The sequence below is a fragment of the Rhinolophus ferrumequinum genome, chromosome 8 (genome assembly GCF_004115265.2).
Source record: "Rhinolophus ferrumequinum isolate MPI-CBG mRhiFer1 chromosome 8, mRhiFer1_v1.p, whole genome shotgun sequence".
In the NCBI taxonomy this organism is placed as follows: Eukaryota; Metazoa; Chordata; class Mammalia; order Chiroptera; family Rhinolophidae; genus Rhinolophus; species Rhinolophus ferrumequinum.
This window is the reverse complement of record NC_046291.1, coordinates 2,920,839-2,931,168: the sequence shown is the minus strand read 5'-3', so window position 1 is coordinate 2,931,168 and position 10,330 is coordinate 2,920,839.

The window sequence follows — 10,330 nt, the reverse complement described above, 5'->3', positions numbered from 1 at the left end:
AGCTGTCAGAGGGACCCAGGGCCTGGGCAGCTCCCCAACAGCACTTACTGCACAATTTTTTAACCTGGAAATAGAGATGACATTTGTAAGCATAACTGCAGAGATGAGGTGTCTAAGGAAAGATAGACATTAGTTCATAAACTTTAAAGCCACAGAAAGAAAGGAAAATGGTAAGTGCTTTTATTATTTTTTTTTATTTATTGGGGGTGACAATGGTTAGTAAAATTACATAGGTTTCAAGTGTACAATTCTATAATACATCATCTATAAATCACATTGTGTGTTCACCACCTAGAGTCAGTTCTCCTTCCATCACCATATATTTGATCCCCCTTACCCTCATCTCCCACCCCCCTCCATCTTACCCTCTGGTAACCACTAAACTGTTGTCTGTGTCTACGAGTTTTTGGTTTCTTTATTTACTTGTCTTGTTCCTTTGTTGCTTTCAGTTTTATATCCCACATATCAGTGAAATTATATGGTTCTCGACTTTTTCTGTCTGACTTATTTCGCTTAGCGTAATGATCTCAAGATCCATCCATGTTTTCACAAATGGCAGTATTTCATCTTATGGCAGAGTAGCACTCCATTGTGTATCCGTACCACATCTTCTTTATCCAATCATCTATCGAAGGACACTGGTTGTTTCTATGGGTAAGTGCTTTCAAAATGTACGATATTTGTGAAACTCATTCAATAAGTAAAGAAATTCTTAACATAGAGTAATAAATACGCCAAAAAAGAAAAAAAATTGCACCACTGGCAAGGCAGACTTTCAGACTGTTGAATTCAAAAGCTAGTTTGTCCACCCAGGGCTGTGTCACTCGGGGCAGTTACAAACCTCTCTGGGCCTCGGCTGGCCTGGCTACAGAATGAAGAGCTCACATCAGTGCTGGTGGATGAAGCGATGTGTGCCAGGCCTGGAGCACAGTCCGGCCTGGAGAAGCCATCGCAGTAGATGCTACTGTTAGACTTTTCACGACTGTTTAGAATGAATTCAGCGTGTTTAAAATTTTAACTTAACTGGTCATCTAAATAATTAAAATAATGCAACATAAAGTCTCCCATATCGAATTAGCAAAGAGTTAGTAAAAGGAACGTATCCTTGTCAGGCAAAGGAGACCTTTCCAAGCCCGTTTGTAGGAGTCTAAGTTGGTGTCACTTCTCTGCGGGGGGCCTTTGGTGACACGTGCCAACAGAAAAGAATGTGCATCATCCTCGATCACATGTTCCATTTCTTCTCATTGGTTCGGCAGTGACAGAAAGATACTGGTGTTAACATCTACCACAAAGTTATGTGTCACTGAACTCTTTACAATCATGGGAAGGTGAGAACCGTGCAGGTGTGCCCACCAGCCACCTCCACCTCCACCAGCCACCGAGTCCTCTCGTTCTGCCCCGATACCCCTTGGATGCCCCACTCCTTCCCACCCATGGCACAGCGCTGATTGTGCCTGTATCACTTTCAGCTGGACTGTTAAGAGCCTCTGTCATGCAGGGTGGCCTGCAGGGTCTCAGCTCCCGCTCCCCACATAAGAACTCGGGACATGGTGAGGCCAAAAAGGAACACCCACGGAGCCATAGATAGGGGAGTCATGCCACTATATTCTCTCTGGCGGCTGGGTTGCAGACACAGGAAGCAGGAGCCACACTATCCACAACGTGCCGTCCATTTGTCTCTGCCAACCAACCTCACTTGGTAGCTGCAATCGCCGTGCTAACTGCAATCCACACTTGCTAGCTCAGCCACCATCTCCTTGCCAGGGCTCATGTGCTGCCCTTGTAGCCACGGCAGTTATATTAGTGGCCAATGGCTCACTGGTTACAGGTTACAGCTATCTAGCCACAGCTGATGGCCATCCAATCACAGTTGATGGCCATTTATTACCTGAGCCAGCACCTTTCCATATGAGGCCGAGAGCCTGGAAACTGCATTCCTGGCTCTGTCCCCACACCTGGTCTGTAGCTTCACTTCCAGAAGATTCTTCCTCCAGGCAGTTCATTTATAAAAATGTCTTCAGCATTCGGCCCACGTTGCAGGTTGGTCTGCAGGTTGCTGTCCTCTTTCCTTGTGGCCCGGCATGCCCTGTACATCCAGGATACTCACTCTATTACATCAGGGACTGCGTTTATTCTTTATGAAAACAGTGCCGCTGACCACAGTGAATCTTCAAACACCTTCGGGAACTCTCGTAGTCTGGCACGTGTTCACAGGAAGACTTCTGGACCCATCATGTGTTCCGTCTTTCTGTTGCGGTGACATACAATGATCCTGAGGTCAGGAGGGGAGGTGGTCCGTTTTCAATCCAAAGCTTCAAAGTTGTGTACACTTACATATAGCAGACCAGACACAGCCACAGTGAGTTTTAACTGAGTGCCTCTAAGCCAGAGATTGCAGACTGGTGGCTCAGGGGCCAGATTTGCCTTGAGGACATTTATTTGGCATCAGTGTTGTGGGGACAGAGCCAGGTGGGCAGTTTCCAGGCTCTCGCCCTCACGTGGAAAGGTGCTCACTCATGTAATGAATGGCCATCAACTGTGACTGGATGGCCATCAGCTGTGGCTAGTTGGCCGTCAGCTGTAACCAGTGAGCCATTGGCCACTAATATAACTGCCGTGGCTACGCTAGCAGCAAATGGGGGCTAACAAGGAGATGGTGGCTGAGCTAGCAAGAGCGGTTTGCAGTTAGCACGGCGGATTGCAGCTAGTAAGTGAGGTTGGTTGGCAGAGAAGCGGATGGCGGATTGCAGATAGTGTGGCTCCTGTTTCCTGTGTCCCCGATCCAGCCACCAGCGAGACTATAGTGGTATGACTCCCCTGTCTATGGCTCCATGGGTGTTCCTTTTTGGCCTCACCATGTCCTGCGCTCTTATGTGGGGAGCGGGACCAGAGACCCCACATGACACTCTGCATGACAAGTGTATTCAAATCCTCAAACCTGAATGCCTGGAAGATGGATATTTGCCCCTGTAAGCCTCAAGCCTCAGCAGTCCCCGCTCTGGCCTTACCCATCTATGCGACATGCTCGACCCTTGAAAGCACTGTCTCTGACCCCACTAAAGCAAGCATCCTAAATGAGCTCCAAGCAGACACAAGGGACCCAGCCCACGGGTGGTGTCTGAGCTGTGGTCCCCGTGGCTGCTCTGGCTGCTAAACCCATCTCCTCCGTACTGTCCCAATCTGCCCACTTTGGGCATCCAGAGTGAGAAAGCTGGGGTCCGGGGCCCAGGAGCCTAAGAAGGCGTGAGCCTCACTGTCAGGGTGATTACAAGACCGGGGGCCTGAAGGACACCGTGCTGGCGGGGCTCCTGTCTGAAAACCGAACATTAATTTCGGGTAGGGTTTGAGTGACAACTTCGGCCAAACAAGAGAATGAGAGTCCCAGTGAGACCCGGCAGACAGTTAGTATACTCTCACAGTAGGTGAAAAGGGGCTGCCACAGCAGAGGCTGATGAGCTACGCCCCACTATTTTTAGCCCTCCTCCCTGCCACGCTGGCAGCCGCTCTCCAGCGAAATGGCAGGCAATGGGTTCCATGTGTGTGAACTGGAATGCAGCGGCTGAAACGCCTCCAGAGGCCCAGTGTGCTTCCTTAAAAGGCATGAGAAAGTCAGATTGGATGGCTACAGGGACAAGAGCCTGGACCCCAGGTGGACCCCAGGATTTACACCCCACAGAGGTCTTGGGGGACAGGTGAACCACCGAGAACCTCCCAATGAGGGTCCTTGAAGTGAAAATGGGCTTTTATTTTGAAACTCAAACGAGGACTAGGATGATTTGAGCCACACATATGTTGCAGTCCGGTCCTCCGAGGAAAAACTATCCCTGTGTGATTCATAAAGCCACTTGTAGAAATTCCCTTCAGACATTTACTGTTGGCCACTTGGTTGGAACATGAGGCTAAACAGATCCAGTCCTCGGCTTGAGCCCCTCCCAAGGAAACCTCACAGAAGGAAGCAGTTTTCTGGATATATTCTAAGATGAGATGAGAGTAGAATAGAATAGAACAGAATTAGAATGTATTCTAATTGGGGAACTTTATGCCAAACCGTATAAAATGTGCATAAGTATTTTTTGTTTCTGGAGATGGCTCATTTTTGTTCTCCTAAAATTGTGTCTTATCATGAGAAGCATGAGTTCCCTTGATGAGGTGGGAAATTCCGAAACTGTTGGGTGTAACTAAGGGTCACGTATTCTTTTGCCCACTAAAGTCCAGAAAGACAAAGATAAGAGACATGTTTGAAGTCTTTCTGCACAGCCCTGAATGCATTCTCAATCATGATGCTGTTTTCCACAGCGCTGTCAGAGGTCACACGCATTAGATCTGGCCCAGGAATTAAGGAAGACCACCAGGAAGTCACGAAGGTGGGGAATTAGGTGTTGGCTGGAGTGGGGCACAGACCACGCACGTCCAAACTGAGAGGCAGCAAAGCACGTACCTCATTGAAGCAGCTGAGTTGACAGTCACGTCAGGGCCCAGTATTCCTGTCCCAAAGATGGACAACAGACTGGGAGTGCCGGTAACCCCATTAGTTCCAGTGCTTCCCTTTAACAAAAGCTATACCACTTTGTTTCTGTGGCTCTGAGTTTTTTTTCCCTTTGCAAATTATCATGAGAGTGAATTGGGACACATAAAGCTTATACCATTGGATGAACCACACACAGTTTGTTAAATGGCACAGATTGCTGTGTGTTGTGCGCGCGCACACACACACACACACACACTCACACACACACACACCTGTGCACGCGGCCAGTCAGCCCACATCCTCCGGACCAGAGCCCCACCGACCTTAGGTTCCCAGCCTCATGGGAGGCGGGCTTGTTTGTCTTGATTACACCATCCACCTCTAAAAAAAAAAAAGCACGCCAAAAATGCTGTTCCTCCCCCATTTTTCCTCCTCTCAGTAAAAGGCATCCTCAACCATTTCACTTCTTTTCCTAACCCACCTGTCCAACTCATAAGCAAGTCCAGTTGACTCTACTTCCAAAATAAGCTCAAACTCATCTTTTCTTCTCCATCTCCATGGCCAGCACCTGGCTCAAGCCATCATGTTCTCATGGCCAGGGCTGCAGTTCCTACAACTGCCCCTTTGCTGGTTTGCCAGCCACACGAGCCATCTTGCTCTTCTTCCAACGTGCCCCACTCAACATGGCAGACTCAGAAAAGCCTTTGACCCCGCTCTTCTCTCAACCTGGAATCCTCTTCCCTCAGGTTATCCCACGGCTGACTCCCTCTTGCCGTCTGGGTCTTTGCTATAAATCAGCTCCTCTGAAGGGCTCGCCTTAACCACCAGGCAGCTCGTCAGACCCTCTCTGCCCCCCGATGAGTTGTTGTTCACTGCACGGTCTGTAAGTTTGCCTCCCCTGCCCCGTGCCATGTAAGGCCCACCAGGGCAGGAATATGCACTGTTAACCTGTGCAGACAGTGCTGAACCTATGTTTGTTGGATAAGTGAGTGCATGGCTGAATGTGTACTAGTCCGGGTTCAAGGTTGCAAGTGACAAAAACTTACTCTGGTTAACATACACAGAAAATTATTTTATTGGAAGGATATTGAGTATCTTACAAAAATAACAGGAGGACTAGAAAACCAGGTTTGATTTCAAAATGGACAGGAACCCGGGAGCTAAGCAGCCAGAGCCATGGTGGAAATTCACTCCACAGACAGGTCACAAGCAGGATGACTCTCTCTGCAGCTCCTGGACCGCTGGACATCGGGTGGTCTTTTTCCAAAACACTGACCCCCATCTGGTGGAGTGCTGGGCACACAGTAGGCTTATGGTAAGAGCCCAGAATATCTGTTCAGTCATTGAATTCCCTCGTTTCTCCCCACTAGAGTCACGAGCAGTGTAGTGTTTGCTATAGAGAGATCTCTCTCGAGAACCCGCTTTCATTAATTTGATCTTAAGTCTCCACTTCAATTCCTATGTGTTCATGTCCACTCAGGCTAGAAGTCAGTGCTGTTTCTGCCGTACTCCGCAGCCCACCTCTGAGTTCACCTGCGGCCACAGAGGATAGCACCAGGTGTGCTGGCAGCTCTCTCCCTCAAGGGCCCGTGTCTTTCTGCATCTTGACCTAAGGACCTTCTGTAGCAACAGCGAGGGCAGGCAACCTGGAAGTACTGGGGACTTAACCTCCCCAGGAAAATCCTAACCAAAGGGATGAAAGGGGACAGATGGGCACACAGCGTCCCCTTCCTCATCACACCACCCCCAGCTTCTCAGCGGGTCCCCGGCAGGGTGGGTGGTTCACCACTATTGCAACCACAGTGGAAACTGCTTGTAATCAATGCACCTTCTGTTGACCTTTCTCTGTCTTGCTTCTCAATTCCCTCATTGATGCACCCCACGTACCTTCCTAAACAAACGACCTGCGACCAAACCTTGGCCAGAGTCTGCTTTTAGAGGAAACCCAACAAAGACCGGGTCACATATGACCAGGCAACTCCTTGAACCAGAACTCCTATCAAACACAACTGTTCTAATTTGAGTCTTCAAATCTGATATTCTTTCTTGAGTATACAGGCTCCACCAATTTTTTTTGTGTTGTGCTATTTCCGTTTCTAACATCTCCTGGGAAATGTGTGCAAAGACTGGCACTCCAGCATCCCTCTGGAATGCAAACACGCTTGGCTTCTTCCCTGTACATATGCCCACGTCCCTTCTACCAGAGGATTTTCTGCAACAGCGTCGGGAAGGTTTTCACAGACATCTTTGACTTAAGGCAGGAAAACCATATCTATTTTCCAGGTTTCGTATTACTTGGAAGGCATTTCCCTTATGCATATGCACAGGGGCCCTTTCTTCTTTGGTTGTCTCCCATCATCCACTGTCAAATATCTTTGGGCTGTAGCAACTGGATTTTCAAATACTCCTTCTCTGGTGTTTCACTCTGACAAGTTCACACCCACCATGTGGGTCACAGAATGAGGAATAATGTGGAAAGGGATCCTTGAACTGGTTCCACACTGAGCGTCAGGACCTCTGAAGTACAGTCCAGCTCTGGAGTCATGATTCCAAACAAACAGGAAGACCCCCTGGGAAGCCGACGGTGCTAGGAACAGCTCACACCAGCCATATGGCTCGGAGGGCAGGCGGGAGGCAGAGGCAGCATCAAAGTTGAGACCAGGGAACTAAAGCCGAGGAAGGAGCAGAGCCTTGGGAAGCCCCTGGACTTGGCCCAGTGTCCCAGCACCGACAGCAGCCCCCAGCTTCTCTGGAAGCCGCGCCCAGATGGGTGAACCCAGAGAAGCTGGCTCGTGAAGACTAACAAGATCCAGCTGGACATTTGACAGCAAGGGAAATTTGGCAGGGAAATCTGAACTATTCCCCCAAAATGAATCACCATCGGGGAAGAAGGTTAAAATTGACCCTGAGGGTTCACGATATTGGCTTCCTACAGAAGTTCTGGCGCCCGTTCCCACTCGCTGTGACTTTTTTTTAATTATGTCGAAAGTTGTAAAGGGCGAGGCAAGTGGTGGGGGGAGGTAAAGGCACTTATAGTCACAAATCCAGCAGAAATGATGATGAAAGCACTGAAATGCGCTGATGTTGAGTCCAGACAGATGTGCCTGTGACTCAGCCCCAAGCACGTCACCCTGCACAGCCCTAAACTTGAGCCGGGATGTCCAGCTTCTCTGAGTCCCTCCCCAGCAGAGCAGCTCCAGATAATGAGAAAGAGGTGGGAAAACTGGAATAAAAGGAAGGGGAAGGATAGAGAATCTCTGTCCACTGAGAGTAACAGAAGTCTTGGGTAGGGTGCTTGGAGAAGATGGAGCCCTAGCTCACATCCAACTCCCAGGGAGAGCATCCAAAGCCCCTGGGGAATGGCAGTGAGGGTCCAGCAGGCACTAATGTGGCCTTGGGAGCTCAGAGAGAGCTTCTGGGTCATGGTGACTTGCTCAGATACAGCTGGATAAACAGGACCACTCTGACCCTCTGTTTCATCATCTGTAAAACTAGTATAATGGCCACTACCAGACAGCACTGCCTGAGATGATGAGTGTGAAACCCCCGTATAGTGCCTGGCACACAATTGCTGCTGGATAAAGGTGACTTGTGTTAACTAAGGTCACGCTAGCTGCTAGGACAGCCCCAGTACCTGACCCAGTAGAAGTTTAGTTCTTGTTAACAAAATCCAAGACAGGTGTTCTTTACTGGCACGCCCCCTTCTACACCAGCCAGGCTGGAAGTTCTCTGAGGGCTGCCCCAGAAAGAACTGGCTGGACATCAGGGTTAGGGGCATGCCAGGGTTCAAGGAAGGATGCGGAGTCCCTGGCGTGGTCTGGCAAAGGGCGAGTCTTGGAAAGACGTCCATGAGTTTTCGGGGCAGGAGTCCTGCACCTCAGACCACACTTCGCTGAACAGAAAGTCAAGACAGATGATCTAACGGGGTTTTGTTTTTGTCTCTTTGTGGGAATATATGTGGGAAGCTGAACAGAGCACAAAAAATGGTATCAGTTCTTGCCTATTTGGAAACAAAATGTCTCCAGAGCCCGCACTTCATTTCTTCTGCGACTGCCCCGGTCTTGGCCACCATCACCTCTCACCTAAATTTCTGCCACAGCCTCATCCCTGGCGTCATCACCTCGCTGCTCTGGCAACTCGTCCACACACAGCAGCCAGGGGTCCTTTGAAACTCACAAACGGTCACATCAGTCATCTTAAGCAGCCGCTAAACGATGGCTTGCTGACCGCCGAGTCACCAAAGGCTCCTCTGACCGCTCCCCTCGCTCACGCAGCCCAGCCCTGGCTTTGCCTGGCGCTCCTCCTCCGTGTGATGCATACTCCTTGCTCTCGGGGTCCAGGCTGCCCAGAACTCTCCCTCAGCTACCTTCTTGGCTGCTTCCCTCACCATCTTCACATGCTCTTCCACAGTTGCCTTCTCAATGAGAAGTGTGGTTACCTACTGAAATTTGGTGGCCCCCCCACCGCAGCACGGTCCATGCCCCAGGCTCACCTTCTCTGCCCCACAGCCATTCTCATCTCCCACAGTAGCAAGTCATTGGCTTCTTCATCTCATTGCTTGCGTTTTCTCTGTCTCCCGCCACAAGACTGGCACCCCCTTGCGGCAGAGATCCAGCCTGGTCTATTCACTAACTGAACCCCAAAGCACAGAGTAGCACATACGGTGTCCTCAGTATCTGTCAGATGAATTAATATAGGATAAAACAAAACAAAATTACATGGAAATGGGATCTTCATGTAAAATTGAAAATCTGGGGCAGCTGAATCCATTCATTATTCTTCCACTCCATTTTATAGTTAACATTGGGGTAAAAAGCAACTTTTTTAGGGTCTGGACGTGTGGGGAGTGAAAGCATCATCGATGGCACGGGAAAGCACCTTTAGGAGTGTCCTTGTGGCCCAGTGGGGTTCTCAGACCACAGCTCTCCCTCCCACAGTTGTTGACTCTGCACATCTGAGCATCCTGGCGTGGGTGTGAGGGCCAGTGCCAGTGGTAATGTACCCTGGAGCTCTCCTAAGGTCCAGGTTTTCTCTCCCTGGGACCACCACGTGCTAACTGTGCCAGGTCAGGATAGGAAACCAAGGGAATAGGAAAGGCGGCCATTTCACTTTTCTCCTCAGCATCTCCCACCTCCTAAGATTTTCTGGATGTATTTATGCTGTCTGGTCCTCATGTCCAGGAGAACTGCATGTCCAGTGCCTACATCTGGATCTAGCACGTGATAAACATTCAATAAACATATGTGAAACAGAGGAATGAATGAGTGAGTGAATGGTTACGTACATCCATACAACACAGATCATAAATCAAGTTAAAGTTACAAATAGTACAACCTATGTATGGAAATACCGTCAAGTTTAAAATAACTATTTGATAAAGATAGCATGTTTATTTTAATAAAAAAATTAAGTGTAGAAGAACATTTCAATCACCACGCTGGAAAGCGCCACTACTTAAATTTTGTTGTATTTACTTTCAGTATTTTTTCTTTGCAAAAGAGACACATATATTTGTGTGTGTGCATGTATACATATACATGCATGTGTATGAAATTAAATACACAGATGAGTATCCCTTTTAAACACTCTATCATATAAACATTGACTGATTACAGTTGTCCTCCAATAGCTGTGGTTTCACTTTCCACATTTTCAGTTACCCGCAGTCAACTGTGGTCCAAAAATATAAAATGGAAAATTCCAGAAATAAACAACTCATGAGGTTTGGAATTGCAGGCCATTCTGAGTACTTCACATCATCTCATCACATAGGCTCTGTGTCATCTCACATCATCACAAGAAGAAGAGTGAGTACAGTACAATAAGATGTTTTGAGAGAGCGACCACATTCACATAACTTTT